Source organism: Apodemus sylvaticus, chromosome 3, assembly GCF_947179515.1.
Source record: "Apodemus sylvaticus chromosome 3, mApoSyl1.1, whole genome shotgun sequence".
NCBI classification, from domain to species: domain Eukaryota; kingdom Metazoa; phylum Chordata; class Mammalia; order Rodentia; family Muridae; genus Apodemus; species Apodemus sylvaticus.
In genome coordinates, this window is record NC_067474.1 from 114,107,965 (window position 1) to 114,124,563 (window position 16,599).

A 16,599-nucleotide genomic window follows, 5' to 3' on the forward strand; every position below is an offset into this window, starting at 1 on the left:
ACAAGACAAGGCATTGCACAAGAAGATGCAGCTGTCTCTGGAACAGGGTGGAGCAGAGAGCCAATACTTCCCATATTAAAAGTTATTTTGTTTAGCTGGTATATATTATATATATGCATATATTTAGCTGGTTTCTTTATATATATGCATATATATTTGCATCTTGCTCTTCATATCCCAGCCTCCACCTCCCTGCCCCCCACTGCTTCACCAGGGTCCCTTTCTTTCCCCCTCATGTTTTCATGTCATGTCTATGTATACATGTGTTACATCATCAAATCTAGGTTCTGATAGGACACAAAACATGTGATATTTTGTTCTTTTACCTAGTACCCTCTCTTGTTCCTCACTCTACTTACAAACTTCTACTCCTCTCACAGTCCTTCTAAGATCATGTCATTCATGGATGGATGGTTGGATAGATAGATAGATAGATAGATAGATAGATAGATAGATGTATAGATGATATATAATGATCGATAGATGATAAATAGATGATGGATAAATGAATAGATGATAGGTAGATAGATAGATAGATAGATAGATAGATAGATAGATAGATAGATAGAAGAGAAAGTATTATTTGTCCTGAGTTTGGCTTATTTTGCTTAACATGTTTATGATGATCAGTTCTGTCCATTTTCCAGTAACCCGATATAATTTCATTCCTTTTTTACCAATGACTAAAGCTCCGTTGTATATACATACCACGTTTTCTTTACCTGTTCATGTTTGATAGGCATATAGACTGTTTCTAGATCTTATTATTGTGAACACTGCAGCAGTAAACCAATGGGAAGCCTCTTTGGGTTGTGCTAGGTAGCTCCCTTGGGGTGCATTGGCTGGGTCATGTGACAGATCTACTCCTAATGTTTTGAGGATACTGAGATCCACAGTGGCTGCAGCAGTCCACGTGCCTCTCCTCCACATATAAATTCTCCTTCCCACACCCTCTCCCACATTTGTTCTCGGCCTCTTGACACCACCATGACATGGTGAATCTTATGTTCTGTGAAATTAATCACTATTCATCTTTTTCTTTCTTTTTTCCGTCAATTTTACTTCAAAACACAGATGAATGAAAGACAGGCTTCACAAGGAATGATGGGGTTGCTAAAATGAAACAAAAACGGAAAGTTAATATTTTAAAACATTTCATTGACTTGTAAACCTAACGTCCTGCCCTAAGCCCATTCAAAACTAACTAAATAAAAGAGGGTTGTTGGTTTCCAACAGGGATGCTGAATTCTCTTGTCAGAAGGGGGGGGAGATCCTTCCCATGTGGTCAGTCAGAGGACAGAGGGAACCCATCCCAAGTGGCCAAGGAGAGAAAAGATCCACTCTGAACATTCAGTCAGAGAGAGGGGTGGGGGAAGAGGAAGAAGAAGAGGGAGAAGGGGAAAGGGGGAGGGGAGGGAGAAGGAGGGAAAGACAGGCTCGCGCAGACAGAGACCAAGAGACAGACTGAGGCTGGGACTTGATCAGAAGGAGAAAGTTGTATAAAGACAGCAGTCTTGCAATGGATGTTGATTGACAGCTCAAGATGGAGCCTTTCCCCATAAATGTTTGAGATGGATCCTCTACTCCCTAATTGAATGTTTAAAGTGGGATCCCCTCCCTCTCCCACTCCCTCATGCCCTCTCCTTCACTCTTTCCTTCTCCCCCACCCTCCTTTCCTCGCTCTCACTTCCCTTCCACGCTTCATGTCTTCCCTATGCCACATCTCTGTTTCCTGTTTAAAGACACGGCTCTCTAATTAGAAACAGCCAATAATAAGTGGTTCATAATTCTTCACATGCTTTTGTACTTCAGTTTCCTTATCAGTAAGCTGGAAATGACAACGGAACTGGGAGGATTAAATGAGTCACTATGTTTGAACAAAAGGTAAGTGGGCCTGGTACATGGTGCTGCATCTTCCTCTCCCTCTTGTGAGCCTTAGAAGCCTCTGTGGGCTGTGGGAGGCCTGGCCTGCGTAGACTGTATCTGGAAAGAGAATCACCCCTTTCTACCCGCACATGGCTTCACACAAGTTCCATCCACTGCACCCGGGACCTCCTATCACAGCCAGCTTCTATCAGTGCATTCGTCATCGACAGTGCTTGAAGGGCCACAGATGAAGCAGGCAAGCTGGTTGCTACTCTCATGTGGTGAACACTGAGGTGAAGGGATGGAATGTCCCAACAGATGAGGCAACGAAACAGAGAAAAATGTTAATTTGTTGATTCTTTGATAACATGTTCTCATTTATATGAGGAGAGACACTACAGTCCTGTCGTGGTTGCTGAGTTACCATCAAGTAGGGTGCACAGGCAGAAAGAAAAAAATCCACAAATGCCCCTTTGGGCCCTGCGGCCCCTCATTACACACAGATTTCTGGCCCCATCTAGAGCCCCACCCATGACCCCACCCCAGGCCTGCTGAGTCTGACTTGCATGAATCTTGGGAAGTTGTATTTATAGCACATTCTTTGGGCAACAATTCTGAGCCAAGCAATGCTGGCCACCCCAGTGTGGAGGACATCTTGAAAAGCTGAGAGGAGAGGTTGTCATACAACTGAGAACTTAAACACCTGCTGGTCACAAATGCAAGGAGCAAAGGGCGAGAGGCAGCATCACCGGGCATGACGGTCCCTCTTGTCACCTTCCTGGGGCCTCGCCCTGGGCCATTATACGCCCCCCTCCCAGAAGTTTTCCTCTCTCAGAGAGGCCTGATCTAAATCATAGTCCCATCTTCAGTCTCCACAGCAGAATCCCTGTTTTACCTGGCTTCCATTTAAACTTCTTTGAGCTCGGGTTCTCACGCACTGTGACGTCAGCAGATCCCCAAGACTGAATTATAGCTTTGCATTCAATCAAGGATCATGTATTATTCTCCCTGTTATCCATCACTGCTTCCCCACTGCTTGGAAGACAAAGTGACAGCAATGCACACAACGGGCAGCACCTGAGGGGCTTTAAACCTATCAGTGGCAAGCATTGTTCTCAGAAAGATTTCGCTCTGTGGAAAAGGCAGAATGGGACTGCCTTTGCAATGGCCGGCAGAGGCTTTGGAACGGTTTCCCATTAACCGCGTATATTCCGAATTCACAGAATGCAGCAACCAACTCATTTACGTCCTAGGCATTTGGTTTGAGCTAAATTTTTAAAAATCTATTTGTATTAAATATAAAATGATCATCGGGTGCCCTACCCACTTCTCACATTGCACAGCATAACAAACACTAAAATTCAATCTATGTAAAATTATTTAGTGGCCAGTCTCCAGTCTGTGTGTAATCAGAAAATTACATTTGGAGCCTTGAAAGCATATTAATTGAAGTTTATCAAGAAGGCAGTAAGCATTTAGACATAAACACAAATATGAAATATATCAATACTCTTACCAGCAATTAGCTATCACAGCCAGCCACCTTGCAATTCTGATGCCTTTAATAAGGATGAAGCTTAATAAATTCTGGGGCCATTGTGGACATTAGAAATGTCAGAATTTTTTTCTTTTAAACTTTGTTGAGCTGCTCACAGAGAATACACATTTGTGTTGTCCTATTGAAGAAAAAACACTAGTGACTGGCATGTAGTGCCTCCTAGTATTATCAGCTAGAATGTATGCAAAACATGTTTTTAATCTATCTTGACCCCTTGTGTAAATAATTAGAGAGATAAACTCTAGACAAATGGCCCCATAAATGATATTGTAATAATAGAGTATATTTGCAAACCAAATAAGGAAATATGCAATTTTGTCTTTGAACTTGTTTCCCTGCCTTTAGCTCTGAGGAAATGCAAGGACTTCAGCAGATACTTAAAGCACCTCCAATGTGGGAACTGGGATTTCTTAGCAGCGTCTCTTCCCCATCCCACCCAGACCCCTAATGATCCAAGATTTTCCCCAGCACCCACCCAACATAGGGCTTAGGATAAAGCATCAAAGCACTCAGAATGTCCAAAGTCCTGAGTGCTTGTCACTGAGGATATTTAAATTCTCAGCGGTTGGACTGCATTTCATGAGTTCCCTGGACACCAGGTGGTGAGCAGCCCTTTCCAGGCCTCTGAGACTCACTGCCCTGGGTTCACTGCTCTAGGTTGCTGCGCAGGAAGGTGTGGCACTAGTTCAGAGGACTTTTCAGCTCTCCCTGGAGCTGGCCATGGTCAAGAGCCAGGGCCTTCAGCTTCCTCAGGACCTCTGCCACGATTCTAGCCTCCATGAGCTCACTGAATTTAATCCTCCTAGCTGCCTTAGGAATTGGTAATTTGTTCTTGTTTACTAAATGAGGAGACTGGGGCACAAGCAGCAATGTAACTTACTCCAGAGTCAGATACAGAAGATGACTGAGATGAGGAAGGTAATAAATTACATGAACTAGAAATGACAGAGCTGGGATCTGAACCCAGGACCACCAGCTTCCTGACACCCTTAGTGCTGTATCTGTATGAGGAGTGATGCTATTGCTTTTCCTATAGCCTGTGTGTTTAAAAATAATCACAGATTGGCAATAAGCCCCATGGTTCTGACTTTTTAATCTTTCTTCTTGGGAGAGAATCAGAGTTTTTAAAAACTATTTGTTTCGAGGTTCTGGGCAGTGAACCACCTCCAAGGACACAAGTTTCTTCTCTTAAGGACAAATTATCACTTGTGTTGTGAGTCCAGCATTTTCCTTGCACAGGGTTTCCCACAAGTCACTGTCTTACAATATAGCAGCTCAATGTTTGTAACAGGAAGTCTCAGGGCAAACTGACAAGCTTCAATAGCACCTATTCCAATTCTGTCCTGAGCAAATTCTGGGGCTCTTTAGGTCTTCTGCAGTCAAATGAAGTCGCTAATGATGATAGTTGCTCATGACAATGCACAATACTTGGTAGCTGGTGACCTGAAAGCATTAGCTGCTTTCTGGTGCTTGTAGAAGCATCAAGCTTTGACTCAAGAATAAACAAGGGAGGCCAGGGTCTCTTCATTCGAGTTAATTACAAGACGGTTAATATCCCTAGATCCAGAGGCAGAGCAAAGTCTTCACTTACGACTAGCCAAATAATGGAGTCATGACAAAGTAGAAGCAGACAGATCTTAGTTCTGCCTCCAGCCTGCTATGATGGTCAGCTGTTCCTTGCTGCCACAAGAACACAGTGTGACCAACTTATAATGCCAATGGGTTTATTTCGGCTCACGGCTCTGTGACTGCGGTGTTTCCGTGGCAGGGAACCACCATGTAAGCAGCAGTCTAAAAACCTTTGTTTCATGGCTGGGGCAGAAAAGGGAGAAGAGAAAGGGGAAGCTAGGGGTGGTGGCATTGGCTCTGGATCCCAGCATCTGGAAGACAGAGGCAGGTGGATCTCTGTGAATTCAAGTTCAGCCTGATCTACATAACAAATTGCAGGACATCTAGAACTATATAATGAGGTCCTATCAAAAAGAAAAAATAATAAGAAGAAAAGAGACAAGGTATTTCCTCCAAGGGCCCCTCTCCCAATGACCAGAAGACTTCCTGTAGGTCCAGCGTCAATGTCTCCACCACTTATTACCACCATGCTGGTAGCTAACACCTGGCCGAGGTGTTAACACCTTCTGGGGAATGTTTCACTTTGAAACTCTAAAACTTACCATCAGTGACACTAGGCAAGGCACTTTCTCCAACTTGGTATTCAGTGTTGCCTTCTATTTAACAAGGGGAAATTCATGCGCCTTCTTAGATTTCTGCCAGTTTGGGGATCCTAGAAGGCACCCAGGCAAGCATGAGTTAGCCCTGGTTCCCAAGTGCTTGTTATTCCATGCCTCACTAGAATGCCACCAACCAGTCCAGAGAGCCTGGAACCTGAGCCTTACCTGCACTTAGCACTTGAATGCCTGGAGCAGCTGAACACCCTCCCAACACCCCTGCCCCCAGCACCTAGCAGAACCCCACACCTCCTTAATCTGAACTCCTCATTAGTTCCAACTGCAAGCCATCCATTATTACCTTATGCCCATAATGAGAGTTAATTTCTGTTGGTATCAGATGGTCTTCCCCCTGGACATTTTTATTCATATTTCTTTCCTGTTTTGTGATTCTCAATTGGAGTTTTCTAATAACAGATCATTTCTTTTTGTCTAACTTTAATCTGGTCCTGCTTGACAAGTCCCATCCTTTTCATTGAAGGGTAAGACCACTTAAAGGAAGGCCAATAAGCCCTTGCGCTGCTCGGCCAGCTGGGGTGATTTGTCACCTGGTGCAGTGGTGGTCACACCAATGGATTTATCTCAAGGTAAATGGAGATGCTGAGACCCGGGACCTGGAGCTTTGATTAAGGCGCCCTTTTTGTAGTGTTGATAGATGTTGCTTGTGTTTATCTATTTGAAATGCCACTAAATCTGTGAATACAATGGGAAAAGAGAGTACTTTGCCGCGGAAAACATATTAGTGATTTATGTTTCTGTAAGAAGCACAATAAAGAGACAGAGGCTATTAAAGGCAGCTATTTCCATGAGAAATAGTTGTGCTTTAAAACATTATTAACCCCACCTTGATAAAGACTTACATGCATGCATAATCATGTTTACTTACCCCTTTAGTCTGGCACAATGTGCTTTGGGAAGCACACACTGTCCAAATATTAATAAGTTGGTCAGCAGAATATTTACAGCAATAGACATCTTACCCAGGACTGCTCTGCATGCAAATTTCCTTCTCAGGAGATGAGGACACATAATAAACTTATCTCAAAAGCTCTGGGGTTTATATGGACTTCGTGTTGTTTACAGCACTCACAAACCCTCCTCACCATCGTTGGCGGCATCTCCCCACCCCCACCCCCTTTTCGTTGTAGTGGAAATAACCAGGGGGTGACATATAAAGATTATAATGCATGGATATAACTTATAGCATGAATCAATGTCATCAAGACGCACCCATTTAAATGAATAGGGTCAGAGGAGAGCGCTGTATCACCCTGACTTGTGTGACAGTTACAAATGCATCACCTCGTATGCATAATAGGAGTGTACAAACCAGAAGAGATTTGTAAACTTGGTTCATTTCGAGCAGAACTGACCTGCAGACGTGGAAACGAGGAAAAAAAAAAAAAAACCAGCCTGTGTTGGGGCTGTCTGTCAATAAGTGGATCTTGGTTGTCTCTTACACACACACACACACACACACACACACACACACAATTTCAGATCCAAGTCAGCTCACTGTTTAAAGGGTGCAGTGTAGAGTGTGGGGGCGGGTGCAACATGCTGCAGGAGGGGATTGTTAGAGGTGTGCGATTCATAGCAAGTCTGGGGAAAAACTAAGCAACAGAACCCAGGCGAGGTAGACCTGCCAGAGTCAACCGTGCACCTAGTGCAGTTTAGTGGAAGGCTCTGTGCAGTGTGCTCTGATTTACGACTTGGTTTGGGGCTGATCTCTTCAGCTGCTGAGGGGTTGGGCTAAGCAGAGCAGTGCCGCGGGAGGCGTCAGTCGCCGGCCTTGGCGCTCTCGGGTGCTGGCTCGGCACTGGCCGGGTGGCGAGCTCCCCGCTTGGCAGTGGCCACACCTGCACTTCATTTGCTCGGGAGCAGCACCGCGACCCGCCTGCTGATGGGGAGCCTTCTTCGCATCCTCGCGATTATGACAAGTTATTAATTGCCACCATTAGCTGCAGCAGCCTGCCCGAGATCTCTGCTGCTCTCTGGAGGTGAGAGTCTGCGCATCTAAACGCCCAGGGAACCAGCGGCGAGTGGCGCGGGGCAAACCAAGCCATGATCTGCCCAAAAGGGATTGTGAGACGGTGAATAATTTATTAGAAAACATTTTTCTTTGTCCTTCCCACAGACCCACAAATCCTCCCTAAGCGCTCTTTAGCAGCCTTGTGGATAATGTACTTACACATCTCAGAGCCTGCTAAATAGGCTGCGGGCTTCACCTCCCTGCAGCTGCCAGGACCGCACACTGCACACCGGTGTGGGCCTTGGGCCTTTCCACCATGGCAGGAAACCAAGCAGCTTTGCCCAGACAGACCAGAAGAGCCAGTCAGGGCTGCCTGCCTCCTCCAAGCCCTCTTCCCATAGCGACAGACCTAGGCACATGCCCAGAACCCACAGTTTCCTTTCAAATCACAAACACTGAATGGGCTTTTCCTCTTACAGAATTGGGAACCAGCTCTAGAAGATCGGCCAGAGCAAAGGCAAAAAGACAGAAGTTAAACAGGAAATAATATGCAGACAAATAACTGCAGTGTGCAGAACCAAGCGGTGGGCACTGCCGTGGGCTGCCAAGGGACATCCAGGGATCAAACCTAGCTTTGTGGATTAGTGAGTAGATGGGGATTCGACGATTTTTAAAATGGCGGCCATCATTTGGAATCCGAGAGAACATTCTGAATCACATTGTCCTCTTTAAAGTTCCAGAAACCCAGAAAGTGGCGCTCTAAGGTATAGACTGACTATTCAATCTTTCAACAAACCTTTTAAAAGTGCTGACTATGCGCCTTACCTCATAGCAGGCTTCTGGATGCAACGGTAAGTTCCCCTGTGCTCCAAGAGGGCTGCTCAGACTCTGAAACAGTGGCATGGGCTGCAGGTGCCACATGGGCGTCTCCACTGAGAGGAAATGAAGCAAAGCTGAGCAAAGACTGCCACGCTCCTTTTTTTTTTTATGCTTTAATCACAAGCATGATAACTGGTCTAATCCTCTTGCTGTTGGCGACAGCCCCAGTGCTAGGAGTAGATTGCACGTAGTCTATGGGAGTACCAACGTCTTGAGCCATGCTGTGAGTTAGCCATCTCACACGGATCCGTCTCTGATCTGCGGGGTCTCATAGATCACAACAGATGCTGGTCTCCTGTATAATACAATTATATGTGGCCAGTACCTTCCTAGGGAAGTGATGAATGCTTCAGAAACTAAAGAGAAGTGGCTGGTTTCAAACTTGGAAGGGCAAAGGAGATGGCCCGGCAGAGAGAGGATGCTTGCTACATCCTGACAGATGGATAAGCCCGGAAAGAGCACACAAGCCTAGTGTGTGATGGAGAGGAGAAGCGAGAAGGACAAGAGCGAGGGAAGACTGGGGATGGTTGGAATCATTCATTCAGAAACATTGAGGTCTACTATGCTGTGAGAAGCGCATCCACGGTCCCTAATTTATATGTTAAGATCCTACTAGTTTGTATGATGCAACCCTAAACTCTATTATAGCTATGTTTGAATAAAAATTATTAAAATTAAGATTAAATAAGATTATAAGGGCAGGGCTGAGACCTGATAGGATTGGTACCAAAGACTGCATTCTTTCTGTGTGCATGAGTAAGGACAAGACATAGGAGGACTGTGACCACGGACAAGGTCAGGACATAGGAGGACACAGCAGAAGGTCAGCAACTGGGAGCAGAAAGAGTCCTCAGCAGAGGAAAACCCGCAGTATCCACAGCCTGAGCTTGCTCTTCCGGCCTCTACAACAGTGAGAAAATAGCCACTATGGCAGACCAAACAGAACTAACTTTCAATAGCCCTGGGCAATCAAAAATGAGACTTGTTACCACCTCCAAGAAGCCAAGGACTGAAAAACAAAAATTTGGGGAGAGTAGGAAATTGTCTGCTCAAAATAATCACAGATTATTTTATTAACTAAACAGCTTTATCTGTTCTGGAATAAAATACTGGGTCTGCCTGGACCAGTTGATATAGGAGCCAATGGTGTTGTTTACTAATGTTTCTGCTTTGAATTTCCAGCTAATCCCTAGTTACACACACACATACACACACAACATGCACACACACACACACACACACACACACACAAACACAGACTCAGACATTAGTTTGAGAATATAATTTTTTAATGTAAACATGTGTCACATGTTGATTGCAGACAGTAGGAGTAGGATTTGCCAAGTTCCCCTCTCCATACAAGTCCAGACAAAGGGAGTAGAAAGAGGCAGAAGGACCTCTGAAGAGCGATCAGCCAAGGAATGACCTGGAGTGCTTGAAGCTATGACATGCAGTTTATTTGCCACTGCAGCTCAACATCCCAATAACTAATATAAGAACCACAGGCTGCTCACATTCCCCTTGGGTGACACTATGACCATTGGCTTTGCCATTTGAAGCCCCAAGAGCCACCTGCTCAGAGCACTAAGAGGCTAGACTTGCAGCTTCCTATCTGGGTGTTGCATGTAAAATTTTACTTCCTAGTCTACCTTCATCCTTCATATTAAAATCTGTGAGCAAAAAGGTTCCTGTGTGGTGCCATGTCCTTTAGAGACCCAATTTACCCAAAGGTACTTGCTAGTCTTCCTGATTTTTCCTTTCCATGTTCTATTCTTGGGCTTAAAAGTAGAGGGTTCTGGGAATCAGGCATCTGGCTTTAAACCCTCCATTCACTACTCATTAGTCCTTGGTAACTTCACTTAATCTCATTAAACCTCAGTTTTCTCACCCAAATGCAAACAAAACAGTGCCTACCTCATGAGTCTGTTTTGTGAGTTAACAAGACAGTGTGCATAAAGCTACTAAAAGGTAATCACTAGTGATGGCATTATCGTTATTTCTTTATCAATAGCTTACAACCAAATGCCTGAAATCCTTATCATAGAGGTAATCAGTTGTGCATGTCTGTAATCCCAGCATTGCAGGAACCCAAGCACAGCTACAAAATTGGCCTAACACAAAACTGTAAACGTGCACAAACATCATGAAATTTGTTTTTAAACTCAATCATGTGGCTCTCAAGCATGAACTTTGCCCATGACAACATCACGTCTCAATATCCAAAGGGTGGACAGACCTTCGAGCATTTCTGCAGTTCCTTCAGGATCAGCTTGGAGACAGGACCTTGGAGTTATGGGTGCTCCAGTTTCTGTTCAAGGCTTATTTTTCTCCAGCAGCACAGAGCTTCATGAAAGCATCTCAGAAAGCATCAGTGCGGGGTGCAGAAGGCCCAGGATGAAGGCTGGTGTAGAGCCAGCCAGGTCACTTCCATGAGTTCTGTGAACTAGCCTCCTTGGGTGGCTTCTCTTTGCAGTACTCAGCAACTCACTCTTGGAGAAAGATTATTTCTTTTTTGAAAGTAACCTGACCACCTGTCAAAGCTAGACTTCGATGAAGAGCTGAGCAGCTAGCCCAAGGCCGGGTGGCCTGGCTCTCATCTAGATCTGAGTAATTATACAACGTTGGCTGCCTACTCTCCATCAACTTGGCCTCTCATGCCAAGCTTCTTCTGTGGCTCCAATGATGTGGCTGAAGAGCTCTGCAATCTGCCCCACATGGCCAAGGGCGCAGCAGTGTGAGTGACACAGAAGCTCCGTGATGGCCACTTGTGATTACGGATTACGAGTTTCTATTCAAGGGAAAGTGGTGACTGAAGAGAGGGACGATGGAGGAAGTGCCAAGCGCCCTAATTCCCTCCTGTCACGAGCTTAGAATTATACCTAACACTGGGCTTCAAGACAAATTATTTGAGCAATGTGGTGATGGTGCACACTCTTAATTCCAGCAAGACAGAAGCAAGCAGATCTTTGAGATCAAGGCCAGCCTAGTCTATAGAGTAAATTCCTGGATAGCCAGGATACACAGAAAAAAAAAAAAAAAACCTGTCTCAAAATCCAGGAACCAAAAATAAATAAATTGATAAACTTCAAAATCTCTCTCTGAAACAGATTCTCACTCACTACATAGTTCAGACTTGAACTGTATAGTTTAGAGTGGAACTATGTAGTGTCCCCTTGGGCTTGTTTTGCAGCCCAGGTTGGACTGGAAGTCAAGGGCCTAGTTCTCAGCCTCCTGAGTACTAAGATTACAGGAGTGTGCCTTCATGCCCATAGTCCTTTGGTCATTCGATACACATTTGTTAATACCCACCTTGTGCCAGGCAGAGTTGTTCTGAATATATAATGACGAAGCAGACAGAAGCTTCCTGCCCTTATGGTGGCATGCTTAGAAAGGTCAAGCACAAGCAGATGAGCAGAAATTGAGTGTTTATTTCAGCAAAGAGACGCCTTGGTGGTTAAACAGAGAATGGCATGGGGCTGCAGAGCACAGTGACGGCCCAGGAATGAGAGATTTTCCAGCTATGATGCTACAGCCTGATGTGCAGCAGCCTTCAGAATGCGAAGGTGGAGTGGAGGTGTGCAACTGATAGGTAGCCTCTGTGGACCCCACCAGTAGCTTGGTAGGCTTAGAACTCAGGCAGCACAGGTAATTGGGCCTCCAGGTGGGACTCAGAATCCTGCCATGCCATCAGGGACACAGTAAGGCACTAATTGGTTTAGAGCAGTGGTTCGCAGCCTGTGAGTCGTGACCTCTTTGGCAAACCTCTATCTCCAAAACTATGTACATTCCATTGATCCTCCTGCCTGTCACTGTACCAATACCATGCAGTTTTTAACACTATTGCTCTGTAGTATTGCTTGAGGTCAGGGATACTGATTCCCCCAGATTTTCTTTTGTTGCTGAGAATAGTTTTAGCTATCCTGGGTTTTTTGTTGTTCCAGATGAATTTGATAATTGCTCTTTCTAACTCTGTGAAGAATTGAGTTGGGATTTTGATGGGTATTGCATTGAATCTGTATAGTGCTTTAGGCAAAATGGCCATTTTAACTATATTGATTCTACCGATCCATGAACATGGGAGGTTTTCCCATTTTTAGGATTGAAGATCCAGAAATGAACCCACATACCTATGGCCACTTGATCCTCGACAAAGAGGCTGAAAACATCCAATGGAAAAAAGATAGCCTTTTCAACAAATGGTGCTGGTTCAACTGGAGGTCAGCATGCAGAAGAATGCGAATTGATCCATCCTTGTCTCCTTGTACTAAGCTCAAATCCAAATGGATCAAGGACCTCCACATAAAGCCAGACACTTTGAAGCTAATAGAAAAGAAAGTGGGGAAGACCCTTGAGGACATCGGTACAGGGAGAAAGTTTCTGAACAGAACACCAATAGCGTATGCTCTAAGAGCAAGAATTGACAAATGGGACCTCATAAGGTTACAGAGTTTCTGTAAGGCAAAGGACACCATCAAGAGGACAGATCGGCAACCAACAAATTGGGAAAAGATCTTCACCAATCCTACATCAGATAGAGGGCTAATATCCAATATATATAAAGAACTCAAGAAGTTAGACTCCAGAAAACCGAACAACCCTATTAAAAAATGGGGTACAGAGTTAAACAAAGAATTCTCACCTGAAGAACTTCGGATGGCGGAGAAGCATCTTAAAAAATGCTCAACTTCATTAGTCATTAGGGAAATGCAAATCAAAACAACCCTAAGATTTCATCTTACACCAGTCAGAATGGCTAAGATTAAAAATTCAGGAGACAGCAGGTGTTGGAGAGGGTGCGGAGAAAGAGGAACACTCCTCCACTGCTGGTGGGGTTGCAAATTGGTACAACCACTCTGGAAAGCAGTCTGGCGGTTCCTCCGAAAACTGGGCACCTCACTTCCAGAAGATCCTGCTATACCACTCCTGGGCATATACCCAGAGGATTCCCCACCATGTAATAAGGATACATGCTCTACTATGTTCATAGCAGCCCTATTTATAATTGCCAGATGCTGGAAAGAACCCAGGTATCCCTCAACAGAAGAGTGGATACAAAAAATGTGGTATATCTACACAATGGAGTACTATTCAGCCATTAGAAACAATGAATTCATGAAATTCTTAGGCAAATGGATGGAGCTAGAGAACATCATACTAAGTGAGGTAACCCAGACTCAAAAGGTGAATCATGGTATGCACTCACTAATAAGTGGTTATTAACCTAGAAAACTGGAATACCCAAAACATAATCCACACATCAAATGAGATACAAGAAGAAAGCAGGAGTGGTCCCTGGTTCTGGAAAGACTCAGTGAAACAGTATTTGGCAAAACCAGAACGGGGAACTGGGAAGGGGTGGGAGGGAGGACAGGGGAAGAGAAGGGGGCTTACGGGACTTTCGGGGAGTGGGGGGGGGGCTAGAAAAGGGGAAATCATTTGAAATGTAAATAAATTATATCGAATAAAAAAAAAAGAAAAAAATGTAGAAAAAAAAAACTATGTACATTGTGATTCATAACAGTAGTGAAAATATAGTTGTGAAGTAGCAACTGAAATAATTTTATGATTGGGGGTTGTCAAAACACAAGGGACTTTACTAAAGGGTCATAGCTTTAGGAATGTTGAGAAATGACTTGTCTAGAGAAGTTGGGCACATTCTCAAAGGTATTTGTCTCTGTAGAAATTATGAGCAGAATTGCTGTGTGGAGCAAGATGTCACTTTGACTTCACATGTGACCAGTTCCCACACAACCAAATCCTGGTTTGTTTGGGAGGAGCTTCTACCTCTGCCTTCTCAGTTACAGATACAGGGCTCGTTTTACACACTTGCTGGAACCAAATGATCTTACACACTGCTTGTGCAAGATCAATGGTAGCCATGCAACAACTTGTCCGTTGTCTTGTAGGGTCAGAAATAACCGTAAGAAAGGGCAAGAGCCTCCTTGGATCTCTCTGGATTTTGGAAGCTCCTTCTGGTTCTTTCTGTTTAAAAGTGGCAGTGACATCCTAGTCAAGGACTACACTTTAACTGAAGCTTCTTGTGGCAAAACCCATTCATGGCCTAAACCAATAAAATCTCATTCAACATGCCAATACCCTCAAGAAAAAGGACTCTAGGACAGTAGATAGTGATACCAATTTGTCCTTCTTTACAATGCTTGGAGTGCTAGATTAGTAGAGAGGACTTTGAATTCTGGTGTCAGCTGGTCCTAGTTCAGTGCCTCTGTCCCCTTGCTGGCAAAATGAGGAGAGAGGGTCAGGATCATTCCTAGTTCCAAGTGGTAATGAAAATCAGATCACTCTGTAGAGCTTTTTGAACAATGCTCTGCTCTTTAAGATGGTTCTCAGAACTCTTTCAACCAAAGACTAATTGCATCACTCAACAGGTTTTCTTTTAAGACCAACTCTGTGCCAGTTTCTCTGCAAGTGTGGAAAGACTACAGTGAACAATCCCAGGCAGCCTTTGGAGAATTTCTCTTAAGCCTGGGATGAGCATGACTGTGGTAGCCGAAGAGACCAACAGATGGAGTTAGAATCAGGGTGGACTTCCTGGAACTGAGGACCATGCTAAGATCTTAGAGGTTGTTACAACAGGCAAAGGGTATTTCTGGTGGGTATGGGTGTCTGCCCAGCTCTGGAAAGATAAGAACTCACAGAGTCTCAGTAACTCAATGTGCTGTGGGAATTAGATCGGATCAGAGAGGATGGAGAGGAGGACAAAGAGGTGGGTGGAAGGGACTTCTTACCTATTGAGCTGCTAACTGTCCTGTGAAGAACAGGAAGGATCCAGTTTAGTCCTTACTACTTTCCCACATGGCCTCTCACTGCAAGTTTACAGCACAGAGCACACTCACATGGTTCTCAATTCCAATGTGAATTCTTTGATGGTAGAAAGCATGGATAAAATTTCTTTGCATCTTCCCTAGTCACTAGCAGTCTTGTTGGTATCTGATTGAGTCCAAATGAGTCATGCCTCCACATCCATTGCCTACTCTGAATCTCAAAGGTATTTCCCAATAGTTGCCAGGGACCTCAAGACACTACTTTGCTCTCATGCAGCATTCCAACCACTAGGGACTTATTCTGTGCCTCTTACCCTAAGATTATGAGCAGAACTTCCCAGAACTCTTTACTGGGGACAATTGCATAAACTCCTCATTCTCATTCCCTACAGTACATCATCTCCACCCACCAAACCTTTCCAATCACTCCCAAACCAATTACTTTGTCTGGACTGATGGCTGGAGGATTTTATTCTGTAGCTACAGAAGAGTGTGGAAGGCCTTGGAGCCATCCAGATGTGAGCCCGAATCCCACCTGATAGCTGTGAAGTCACTCAATATCTCCATTTCTCTCATCTAAAGAATGGAACCAATTCTAGTTACTTTGGATGGTTTTGAGGACCAAACAATGGTTACATGTTAGCATTGCTGACAACAGACATGGAGTGTACAGTTTCCAAAGTCCTAAACTCTCCATGGCCACATTTTCTTTTTGTGATAACTGATTCCATACACAGAAAGTTAGTTAAATAATGAATTAAGGTCAATAGAAAGTAATTCCTTGGCACCAAGAGTTCCCTTTTCATTCTAAGCTGCTACAATATTTCTCCAAATATCCTGTGGATAGCATTCCCAGACCATGGAGAAATATCAGTAGTGATTATAATGGAGAGCAAACTATGCAAAGGTCCCTTTTCTTTGGAGCAGCAAGTATACCGAATCTAGAGCCTATTGAAGCCAAGTTTCCATCAAGATACTGGTAAGTGTCTGGAGCATTGTTAGAGTCACCAGTGGAACCCATGACTTCTTTCCAGCCCTTGATGGAACTGAGACCTTGTAATTACATGAGTCTGTTCATTATCATGGGCTGGGTATGTGCATAGGAGAGAAAAAGAGTGAGGGACAAGGAAACAAATTAAAAAATGTCAATACAAAGGAAGAGAGATAAAAACCACTTAAAATTCAAGTTAATTACAGGACCTTCTTAGCCACATAGCAGAGTGTGGGACACCCAAATTGATTTCGGAGACTTAATGCAGGGCCACCTCAGGAAGAGCTGTGACATGCATTGACTTTCTTCTGTCCTTTTTCTAATTA